The sequence below is a fragment of the Tursiops truncatus genome, chromosome 20 (assembly GCF_011762595.2).
Source record: "Tursiops truncatus isolate mTurTru1 chromosome 20, mTurTru1.mat.Y, whole genome shotgun sequence".
Taxonomy (NCBI): domain Eukaryota; kingdom Metazoa; phylum Chordata; class Mammalia; order Artiodactyla; family Delphinidae; genus Tursiops; species Tursiops truncatus.
In genome coordinates this window covers 55,651,210-55,663,764 of record NC_047053.1, presented here as the reverse complement: position 1 = coordinate 55,663,764, position 12,555 = coordinate 55,651,210, and the positions used below count along the sequence as shown (strand labels likewise).

Here is a 12,555-nt window from a genome sequence, read left to right as displayed (position 1 = left end):
ACAAGCAGCTCATGCAGCTCAATATTAAAAAAACAAACATCCCAATCCAAAAATGGGCAGAAGACCTAAATAGACATTTCTCCAAAGAAGATACACAGATTGCCAACAAACACATGAAAGGATGCTCAACATCACTAGTCATTAGAGATGTGCTTTGTCTTTACTTCTTGGGGACTCTTGCTTCCAAGCCAGTTCATAAATCATTGTCATCTATGAAAAGTGGGAATTAGTATCCTCATTTTATAAATAAGACTACTAGTAAACAATAGCTATTAAGTGATTTGCCTGAGGTCACACAGCTAATAAGTAATCGTGTCCTTAGCCTTATTCTTGGACTGTGGTTTGGTATAAAGACAGAGCAAATCCTGTTAGTTCTGGATAGAAGCTGGGAGTTCACAGAGGGTGAGAAAACCTACAGAAGCAAAATGGAGGTGAGAATTAGCAATGGAGGCAATGCGGATGCCAGGAAAAGCAAGGTCAACTGAGGAAATCTCCTCAAAAACAAGGCAGATCAGGATAAGAGCAAGACCTATCTTTGGCGCTTTGAATTGGCAAGACTGAGCCCGGAAACCCACCCGGCAAGGAGAAGGGCAGGGCGCCTTTGATGGATGCCAATGCCTTGGAGCTTGGATGGGAAAAGCTGAGAAGCTTTGAGAACCTAAGTAACCAGGAAGAAGGGGGCCAAGTAGAGCAAACCTCACAGCAAAAGTATTTATGAAAATATGTTTTTTACCTGTTGCTGTTGTGAATCGTCTGGTAGCTTCATCAGGAGGCATGAAGAAGCAGGAAGACGACTTGGAGGCCAGCTCGTTTGCAGGCTGAGGCCTCTGAATACTGAGAAATTCACTTTCCAAGAAGAAAAATCCTCTGCAGGTAGTGGTGGGTCCCCATAACCCCGATGAGGCCCAAACAGCCAGCAACTGTTTTGTCCTAAAACCAATCTTCCCTTCTCCTAAATCCCAGTGTCACGTCCCGGTGTCCTCTGATTGTCGTCAATTATATGTACTATCACAGGTGATCTTTTCGCGTATTTATGCTCTCTCCCCTACTAGACTATGAACTCTTGCCAAGATGAGGGCAGATAGCATTCTTCTCTGATTTTCTTATGATGCTGCTTAATCTAGTGGACCTGGTTATCGAATACTTGATTTACTGTCCTCGTGCAACAGCACAGAAATGATCCCTGCAGATGGGCCCTTTCTGAGCCTATGTGGCCAGGGGTGGGTTCCCTGGCAAGCAGAAACTGAGACGGAAGTTACAGCTCAGGATATTGATTAAGGTGCACTCCTGGGATCAGTCCCTGGGGAGGGAGAAGAAGGAAGCAGACAAGGGAGAGCAAGACATCGAGCTGTACTGGGGGCCCGACAACAGCCCTGGGGGGCCCCGGGCTACAATGGCCCTTCAGAGTTGTCTCAAGTTGGGTGATGTGGACAGGACCTTACTTCCTCATCGGTCAGTTACTGGACGTGGGCCACCTGCGAAGGGATGGGGCCGTGAGGGAGACAGCTATTTGCAGCCCTTGAAGGGGCTGACAACTCTCTTAGCAGCCAAAGAGCAGCAGTTCTTCAGTGAAGGCAGATCTGACACAGTGCATCCTGGTGCAGACTCACGCTAGGTAACTCCAGAGAAATGGAAGTCTTTCTTTAAAGGCAGGAGTTATCCGTATACTCTAGTTTGGAGTACTTCTCTGAGCCCAAAGACAAGGGTATCAGTGCCCACCGCTATGTTCATTATTTCCTGATTGAGTTCAAGTTGCATTTGTTCTGGTGGTTTGCGAATTTGCTGTCAGCACCTAGAAAAGAAACAGTTTTTTAAAAAGTCAAGCACTGCCTTCGCCACTGTGTCGGGACACTTTCAGACTAAGGCCCCAAGGTGATGCTATGTGGCCTAAAGAAATACTGACTGAGGGCTTCTCTGGTGGCACAGTGGTTGAGAGTCTGCCTGCCAATGCAAGGGGACACGGGTTCGTGCCTTGGTCTGGGAAGATCCCACATGCCACGGAGCGGCTGGGCCTGTGAGCCATGGCCGCTGGGCCTGCGCGTCCGGAGCTTGTGCTCCGCAACAGGAGAGGCCACAACACTGAGAGGCCCGAGTACCGCAAAAAAAAAAAAAAAAAGAAATACTGACTGAAATGGCACTTATGCTCAATTGCGATTCTTTGTTTCCTTTTTCTAAGAGGACTTCAACTACATTCTGGACTGAAAACACAAGTTTGGGATTGACATGTACATGTACACGCTGCTATATTTAAAATGGATAAACAACAAGGACCTCCTGTATAGCACAGGGAACTCTGCTCAATATTATGTAACAACCTAAATGTGAAAAGAATTTGAAAAGGAATAGATACATGTATATGTATAACTGAATCACTTTGTTGTACACCTGAAACTAATGCAACATTGTTAACCAGCTATACTCCAACATAAAATAAAATGTTTTAAAAAAGGAAAAAAAAAAACGGGAGATGGAGAGAAACAGTCTGCTGGTACTGTTTGCTGGGTTCTTCGGAGGAATCACCTTCTTCTGCAGATGCAACTAGCTAACGTTAGGAAGCGAGCAGAGTGACTTGGATGGGAAGAGCTAGTGGAAGAAATGCAGCTCTCCCCGGCAAGTGCTTGCTGCTTCTCTGCGAACAGGTAACAGGGAAATGGCAGGTCTTCAAGCTAAGGGAGCCAGCGGCAGGGCCAGAGCATCCCTCCCTCCCTGTCTAGACGAATCAGCAGATCGCACACCTGCTACTGCACGGCCGCCTCTGCGCAGCCCAGCGGCACAGCTGCAGGACACTCTTCTTCTGGCCGGCTGCCCCGAGCTCCGCCTGTCCTCGGGGATGGGGCCCTCCCAAGGCAAGTTCAACTGGGTTCTTTGGCAGCCAAAGTCTACACGGACCCTGCAGGGAGTGGTTGAGAAAAGTGAGTTTGACATGCTTGGAAATATTTAGATCCGGGATGTAAACTGCAAGGAAAATATTTACTCTGTTTGTTTTAATACCACAGAGGGGTTTGGATCCAGGGAATCTTCAGAGAAGTATAAAAGCCTCCTGCCAAGACACCAATTTAACAATTTGGTCAGTGACAAAAGGGCATCCTCTTTAACGAGTCTGAATTCAAGTAACATGTCTCCAGGGTGTTAATGTGTCTGTCCCATCGGTTTACAGGGCTGTTTTCTTTAACCTGTGAATTTTGGGGTTTGGTATCTGAATTGGGACAGAATCAAAATACTCTCCTTTGGTAGAAAGCAAGCAAGCAGGTCCCACGAAGCTGAAGCGGCTGCTTGCTGAGCACAGACGACAGACTCCCCATGACCACTCGACTCCTCCGAGTAACCAGCTCTTCCAGGAGACACATTTGCTCACGGCCCTCGGCGAAAATTCCCTTCCGTGTAGTAGCCTAGAGTTCAGATATACTGTCGAGTGCTCAGAACCATCTAACAGTATTCTTGGTCAGTGGGTTTTAACCAGGAATTATGATAAAAAAGAAGCCTTTGTAAACTTGGAAAAGTTGCCTGTTTTGAGTTTTTGTCTTTCATGGAGAGATCTCACCTTGGGCAGAACTTTTAGGACCCACCCTGACTTCCCTCTGGTTTCCCTCTAGTTTTCTGTTGGCAGAATGGGAAATTTACTTCTAAAGGGAGGTTTAAAAAAAAAGTCTCAGTTATGCACACATTTGTGGATCTGCTGGGAGAAGAAACACACAAAAAATGAAGCTGGCATCAGAATATTCCCCACAAGAGTCTGTAAGAGATGAACTGGGACCCTTTCCTGCCTTCAGATGGTACACCAGGCAGAGAAAATCGTAACCAGTTTTCAACTCTCAGGAAAGTAGATTCCGTGATCTCTTAGTTTCCTCTTCCACCATCTATTGCTTCCCTTCTCTGGCAATTTTTCTTTCAATTAAGCCCCTTTTGCTGTACTGCCAAGCCGATTCCTCCTGTATAATTGACATGGAGAACGAACAGCTGCTTCTCAGTGGTTGGTCACAGTTGTATTTCAATTCTCTTTCAACACCTGTGAAACAGAATTCCTATTCAGAATTTTGTAACAGTCGACTAAAAGCAGAGAGTCTCTTCCCCTCTCTCTGGTGGTGGAGATTCTTGTGTTCTACTTCCTTTTTAGAACCCTTACCCTTTCTGCATCCCCTTTGACTATTGCCACCATACATGTGATTCCAACTAAATCTGATGTCTGTTGCTGAAACTTCGAATATTTAAGGTCCTCTAGTCCCTTTCTTCCTGAGTCACAAGAGAAAGTTATCCCACTTCTAACCACTTAAGAATTAAGGGAAGAAAGCCTTTTAGTACCCAAGTTGTTATTCTGACATAACCCAGTTTTTTTCACATTTCTTCTTAGTTGCTAATTAATCATAGGAACAGCTACAACGGGGAAAATTCAGGCATGCAAAAAATTATATTTACTAATGAACTAATTTGCATGAAAACCATTAGAAAAATATAGACATATTTGATTTATAGCAGCTTAGAACAAAGAGGGATAGGAAAGATTAATTAGTCTAAATCTAGTTCCTCTCATTTTGGAGGAAAGAAACCAAGCTAGAGCAGTGGAGTGATTTTTTTGAGTCAGATAACTAGTCTCTGGGGTAGCTCAGATATCCTAGAGCTCAATTCTCCATTTTGGTAGCTTCCTTGGTCTTTGACAAATGGTGGTCTGAAATCAGAACAAGGAAGGTTCTGGAACATTGGAAGGGAAGCCGAAATAACTATATCTTGTCGTTCTGCCGGCCAGAATATTTCTCCTACCCTCTAGATCAGACTGAAGTTCCATCTGGGAGAGGTTTGTACATTAACTGTAGTATTTGTTCACCTCTAAAGTTCAAGTCTTTCTGGGAGCTATCCATTTTACACTGTTTAGGCTCTGATGCACAGAATGAATGAGGAGTCTGAGGGGAGGTTTGGATAGAGTGAGAAGAAGAGGCACAGTAATGAGGAATTTCTTAGATGCCATTTAATGTAAATGTAATTGTGATGTTATGAGTGTGTGTTAGTTTGCCACATCCACTGTAGCAAACTGCCACAAACATGGTGGATTAAATAATACAAGTTTATTATCTTATAGTCTGTAGGCTAGAAGTCTGGAATGGGTTTCACTGGGCTAAAATCAAGATGTCGGCTGGGCTGCATCCCCTTCTAGAGGTTCTCGGGGAGAATCCACTTTCTTGTCTTTTCCAGATTCCAGGGGCTGTCTAGCATTGGATCGCCCTGACTTAAGGGCCCACCCATGTAATCCAGGACCATCTCCTTATTTAAGGTCAGCTGACAAGCAACCTCAACTCCATCTGCAACCTTGATTCCCTCCGCCACATACCCTAAGCTATTCACAGGTTCCAGGGAGTTAGGGGGCGGGTATCTTTGGAAAGCATCATCATTCTGCCTACCACAGGCTATAACAAACAAAACAAAACAAAGCTAATTTCAAAGGCTTACATAATTAAAAGTTTATTCGTGCCCCTCATCGGGTGTCTTTGCCGGGACAGCCTTCCTGGGGACTGTCTTCAGGGACCCCAGGCTCCTTCCAGCATCTGGGTCCACCTTCCAGCGGGGCTTCACGGTTTTCTCCATTCAGTTACCAGGTGCAGAAAGAGAGGAAGGCTCTCGTGTGTGTCATTTTATGGATCAGGCCTGGAAGTAGTGAAGGTTATTTCCTCCCATATTCCCTGGGCAGTTCTCAATTATGTGGCTATGAGACAGCCTGGGGCCTGGGACCTGGGACCCTTTGCCACAGTGCTTGCACCTGGACGAACGTCTCTTTGAGCAACAAAATACAGAGAAACTATGAGGGACTAAAAATAGCTGCACACATGCACAATTGGGGCAAATTATGAACAGTAAGATACAAAAAGACCAAAAACTCAACTGCCACTTCTGAGGAGCCGGGAACGACGGCAGAGTCCTGGGCAGGCCCCGTGCACTCAACACCACCAAGGGGTGGGCAGCCCACTTCAGCCACCACTCCTGCCCGACCCCTGGACCCACGCCTACCCTCACCCCATACAAGGAGCCCTCGCCCCCACTTCGGGGAGCAAGCAAGGGACCTGTTACTTGTTTTCTCTCCCCCCTGCTGCAGCAGGGGCCCCAATAAAGCCTTGCCTGAATTTCTGGACTGTCCCCTGATCAATTTCCATCGATTAAGGAGGCCAAGAACCCCGGTTGGTTGTAGCCACACCTACGAACAATGGAAGTCGGGAAATGGAGCCTATCCGTGTGCTTGGGAAGGAAAGGAAATGCACTCGATGAAGAGCTAGTCAGCCTCTGCCCAGTCTGTTCCTGGCCCCCAAACATGTGTTTCATCCTCCTACTACACCTGGAACACACCTGTCCTTCCAGAAGGTAGAAAACCCAAGGTCACCCCCAGTCATTGCCTCAAGGTCAAATCCCAGATCTCTGAGTGATGTTCAGACCTCTAAATCAGGACTGGAGAAGGTTCCTTGAACCTATGAACCCTATGTCCACGCACACACGCACACGCACACACAATATCCAATGGTGATATATAGATAGGAAAATATGCTTTTAACCTCTTGTTTGGAAAAGGAAAGAATGAAAGACACACAGCTGTTCCTGCTTCACAACAATTTGAAATTCTTCTGGACATGTTACGGAGGACCCTACTCTTTGGGTAGGGCAAGTTTTTCATTTCATCCTGAATTACGCTCTCTAGAACCTCCCTCTCTAGTGCTCTCCATGGCTCCGGCCTCAGGCCTCTGGGAGGTGCTTCTGTGTCCACCACTCACCATGGCCTTAATAAAGTGGGTACTGGGGACTGTACTTGGCCCTGGTGAAGTCAGGGGACCCAGCAGTAACCTTAAAGCTTATGAAGTCAGTCTTTTAGACCAAAGCTCATCGCATCCTTAATGATATAATCGTCTCCAAAATTAGCATGCTTCATAATCTTTTTATTTCTAGGTAGTTCCGTGTGCCAGTAACTGCGTTTGAAGTTTCTTTCACAGCAATATTTCTCATCTGGTTTTCTCATTTGCTTCCTCCAAGCCAGTCTCATCCTCCTCAAAGCGTCAGAAACTACATGTTTGAAGACCGTCCCTTTCATCTGACCTTTATCTTATGGTTGTGTGCTTTTGTTCTGCTTTGAGTTTTGCTAAGAATCTTACTATATTTTGTCATTCAGAGCCTTTTTCAATTATCCCTATTACCTGGGGTTCCGAAGGAGATTTTCAAAGCCTAAAAGTTACTGATCTCTGGATGCTATATACACCTTGATTTCTGCTTCAAAACAAGCTGGGTTTTGTCTGTGTTCATCTCTTGTATGTTGCTAAGAGTAGCCAGTAGTAGCAAATAGACACTGTTAATCTCATTCTTATCAACATCTTGTGTAAGAGCTACAGGCTTAATTGTTACATGAGGTCTGGGCTGGCTTCCTATTTACCGTGCTCAACAGTTCTGTTATGTATTTTGATGTGGAAAACCATGGACTAGACCTCCATCTTTCTAGCCTCCTGTGTCAGTTTCTCTACTACTTGCTGACTAAAAAGCCAGTGCCACAAATTTGAAGTTTGTGCTGTGTTAGCACCCAGCTTGCAAATACCAATTTCTAAATAAGTTAAGGTAAAATTATAACAGAAGCTTTAGCATACTGATGATTTAGTTCTAGCTCATATCATGGTCCATAGAGGCTAATTCCGATCAAGCAGCTTTATATGTGGTCATTCAAGGGCTCAAGTTCCTTCCATATCTGTAGTTCTGTCTTATTATAGGTTCACAGATCCTTCACCTTTCAGGAACAGATAGAGCAAGGATCACTCGTACAATTTTGTTACGAACTGAGTCAGAAGTGGACATCACTCTTGCCCACATTCTGTTGTCCAGGATTAAGTCATGTGGCTACATCTAGTTGCAAAGGGTGATAGGATGCATATTGTCACTGTGTTTCCAGTGGGAAAAGGTAATGGAATTTGCTGCATATGTGCAGTCTCTGTCACACCAGAGGACGCAGAATTGAGTGTACTGTGCTCCAAAAGCCAGCTGCACTTTGTTATACCGTGTTGATCAGGGTCCTATGAACTATCGTTGATAGTTATTGAATATTTAGCGGCAAAAAGGCTGTTGATAGAATAATACTCATCTGCAAGTCATTTTGAAATCTCGAGGTGTTCAAAGCATTGTAGATCAGAAGTCATTTATTTACACAAATATATTATTATGTTATTAAATGTATTATTGATACATTTTCGATGATATCTGGTAATCAGACATCGTGTTAAGTGCTAGACTAATGGAGATCAAGAGGATACATTCTTGTCCTCAGAAAGCTCTCAGTATTCCAGAGGAGGCAAACATGTACACAACTGACTTAAAATACAACTCGTTTTTTCTATAATAAAGCTATATATGTTGGGGGTTAATATATACACCCTAGTATATATAAAATGGATAAACAACAAGGACCTACTATATAGCTCAGGGCACTATATTCAATATCTTGTAAAAACCTGTAATGGAGAAGAATCTAAAAAAGAGTCTATCTATCTCTCTATAACTGAATCACTTTGCTGTACACCTGAAACCAGCACAACATTGTAAATTAACTATATACTTCAATAAAAAATGGTTTAAAAAACTATATATGTGCTATAGAAGCACAAAAAAAGGAACTGTTACGTCCTGGTCTTATAGAGAAGTAAATAGGGATGGTGAGAAAAAAGTCAACAGTAATTAATGATGTCCTGTTTTTGTTTTTTTGCTTTGCTATGTAAGTGTACTATCTCATTAAATAAGAAAGCTTGTGAGGAGGGGGTTATCAAAATACTAAACACGCCAAACTGAAAAAGTAAAAATGAAAAGTATTTTAAAAGGTCAGAGGTTTTTCTAGTTCAGTGTTTAGGAAAGAGTTATTGAAATCTTAAAATCTAGAATAATGTTCAAGCTAAGAAAATCAGCAAAGCCATTCCCGCCCCCCCTTTCGTGGTTGCCATTTGGACTGAATAAGTTAATGGTCGAAAGTTTGTTTCTGAGATGCCTCCAGTAGGGCACTTGGGCCACCTCCCATGATGGTAGGTCCCTGCTGGGTCTGATGAAGCCAGACTTTCATTAAGCCTCTCACCACCAGTGGCTGGAACCCATCCACTTCATGCGAATAGACAACCACAAGTATTCCGTTCCGTATATCAGTACCAGAAACTAGAAGCATGGAATGCACACAGTATGCTTTGAACCTCATAATTGTTCCTTGTAATAATAATTTTTTACATTTGAACCTATGAGTTATCAAGGAAAAAGAAATACAAAGCCACTCTGGTTAAAGGATAGACTTAAAATAACAGGAATTATGGAGATGGAAAAATACCACTTTTCTTTGTTGGCCCAAGGATTTATGTTTGGGGAAAAAATGATTCAGAGGTGATGGCCTTTCTTGGATATTAACAAACTGTAGAACAGTTTGCATCCCTGACAGTGGATGGTGTGTAAATTCTGATAGGGAGGGAGCTGTGGCAGAGAACAAAAGAGAGCTAAGCTCAGGCAACTTGATGTTTACAAAGGGAGAGACTCTGGATTCTTTTTGTAAGGAAAATTTATTATGAAAGTCTCTTCAGCCTTTACTGGAGAGTGAGAACATTTGTTGTGCTTTAAACTAGAATACGAATATTGCTGAAAGTGATATATCCATACAAACAACATGTTTTTCCCAGCCAACTTGTTATAGTTAACTCACGCTTATCAGATTCTGAGCCGTATACAAATGAGCTCCAGATGGGAGAAACAGTCAAACATTTAAACATTAGAAATCCCGCAACAAAGAATAAAGAAAAGATAGACTTTTTTCTCCCCCAAATTTCCAAAGAGGAGAAATTGAAAGGAAAACGTTGACAGTTGGAGTTTCACTACATTTTAAAAATTTCATACTTAAAAAAAATATTTTTTATTGAGAGGCAAACTACAGAGTACAAAACAGGGGAAAGAGTTCGTCTCTCTTCTTAATGCCACATGCAAATTTATAACAAAATAATTAACTAATAGATATACTGTCCAATGTTACAGCTCATTTATAAGTGAGCAAATTAAATAATAGATATGCAAATAAAAATGTTTATGCTAGTAATTTAAAAATTATCATTAAATTGAGATTACATTTCACCTATTAAATTATAATAAACCTCAAAACAGAACTTTAAAGGGAGCAAAACATCATGGAACTGATTTTCCTTCATCCCTGATGATGTTTGTAAACCGGTAAAAATGTTTTGGAAAATGCAACTTGAAATTTCACGTACTTGTTGATTGAATGAGCTGGGTTCAGAGGTGTGAAACTGTGAAATAATTCTATTTTTTCTTCCACAGTAGCCTGTCCAAATTGTGTGTTGGATCTTCCTTCTTTGCCTTTGGACGAAAACCTCTGGTAGACTCATCCTCAGGTACACAGAAGTCCAGTTTGAGACTAAGAAACAAAACACAGCACCAATCCTTCATTGTATAACGCCGTTTCAGGCCTCTTCTCTGGACTCCTAACTTGGAACTGGTAACCCTCTAGTGGGAAGGTGGATACTCCGTCGTTTTTCCGCCTTGTTCTTTCATTCCTCCTCCCTTACTGTGTTGCTTCTTGGCTCCCCCTTGGCGATAAGGAGTCCGAGAGGAGGAATCAGGGCTCAGAAATGATCTATCAGTTGGTGCAGTGTGTAATATGGGTCCAGAGTCCGATGATGGAGACAGGTACTTAAATGCCGTCTTTCTGCCTCAGGGTATCTATGGATTCTTCGAAGACTACCGTGGATGCTGTGCGCTGACCTGAGCGACGCCCGACGTGTGCCTGCGCAGGAGGTCCATCTACTTCCGCTTCTGGTGCTGAGCTCTGCATGACCTTTTACTCCCGCGGGCCCTCAGCCCTTGTAGGAAACCACATGATGAGATCCTCTCCAGGTGGCGCCTGCCTCCCTGCCCTCTGTAGGGTCCACCCTGATCCAGTTTTTTCTCTGTGTTCAGCCATGCGGATTCCTTCCATCCAACCTCTTGCCTTCAAAGTTTTTCAGGCGAGAGCCAGCCTCTTTGTTTTCCAAATTCCTCACATGTCAAGATCAAAGTTTTCTCACTGGACCTGAGGTTGGTTAACAAAGCGTAGTGGAGGGGAAGAAAAGCGTGGGGTTTACTGACAGTTGTTCTAAAACATTATTTATCCATCTTCCTAATGCACTCTTAGCTTTTGTTCTATAATGGAAGGTAGGCGATAGGCTAAGCGGGGCCGAACCTGGTTTTGGCAGCCTCCTTTGCAGGTCACATGTAAACGACCGGGCGTCTCTCTCTAGGAGGCAGGGGCATTTGTCACATAACTTCTCAGCTTTGAAATCCCAGCCAAAACTGAAACAATGGAACAAATCCCATTTAGACTTCACACATATAAAAAAAAAAATCTTCAAAATTTTCTAAACATTGTAGACCATGGGGCGGAAAAGACCCCGTGGATTATGTAAGAGCATGTTCTGCATTAAGATAGTTGTTGTAGTGTTAATTATAAAACTGTAAAATTCCAAAATGGTAATTTGGAGGTAATCCAGAGTCCTGTGATAGGAGGATGGCTCAGGAAGTGAGGACATATCTCTATTAAGGGAGACCATGCTACTAAAATAACAGTAACAGACTACGCCGTCATGTGGGAAAATACAGTTCAACATTAAGTGGGAAAAGCAAGATACAAAACTGTCTTCACGCTACGTTTACAACTCTGTAAGATACTTATTAAGAAGCTTGGGCTAGGAAGTCAAACAGTTAGTTTTCTACTCACTCCTCTGTGACTTGGTAGTTTGATAGCCTTGGGGCAGTTATTTAAAACCTCCAGCTCTTCTCTCTAAAAGAAGGATCATGCTTGCTATTGTTGTCATGAGACTTACGTGAGCTGAGGCAGAGAAAGTCTTACTGGGAACTTAGTAATTACTCAAAAAGCTTGGAAAAGACATACAAAAATGAAAAATAGGAATGAGGTTAAAATAGTAATATTTCTTTTACCTTGTTTATAATCTTCCCCTAACAGTGTTATATTACTTCCATAATTAAAAACAGACTCGAAGAAACCGAGTTATCAGCAGGCCAATATCCTGGTGATGCCACAGCCCACAGAGTCGGAGGATGACTCCTAAACGGGAGGCTATACCGAGCTGAGGCGTCCTCACATTTCATGCACAAATCTGCTTCCCAGCAGATCGTGCGAAACAGTCTAAAAAAACACATCCCAATTATTGGTGTTCTCCAGCCATCTTTGCATCCCCTGGGTATCACTCCCTTAGACTTCAGATGTATGCTACAGTGGCTCACCTTGCTTCTTCCCAGTCCATTTATGTCACATGATACAACCCAAATAAAATATTTCAGAAATAAACCAAGGCTAATATCTTCTGATGCAAGAGGGAAAATTACAGTCTCCTAGAGTAGGTTTAATTCAAACAAGAGAATATATCTTGGCAAACCTTCCAATGACTTTTATTACAGTTTACTGTATGCCCTCATTATCAGAACTATAATATGCATATACCTTGGGTATTAAAGTAAACCACTTTTGAAGGTTTGCAAATAAACTCCCTTCCTAATGCATTATCACTCTTT

General features: G+C 42.9%; 1 long non-coding RNA gene across 1 annotated transcript in view; it reads left to right on the top strand.

The window, feature by feature from the left end:
• Positions 1-12,326, top strand: part of LOC109550490 (uncharacterized) — a 136,640-nt gene extending 124,314 nt beyond the window's left edge. The window contains exons 5-6 of the long non-coding RNA XR_002177006.3: positions 10,306-10,379; positions 10,703-12,326. This is a non-coding gene — a long non-coding RNA (uncharacterized lncRNA). The remainder of the gene's footprint in view (positions 1-10,305; positions 10,380-10,702) is intronic.
• Positions 12,327-12,555: the final 229 nt, after the last annotated feature.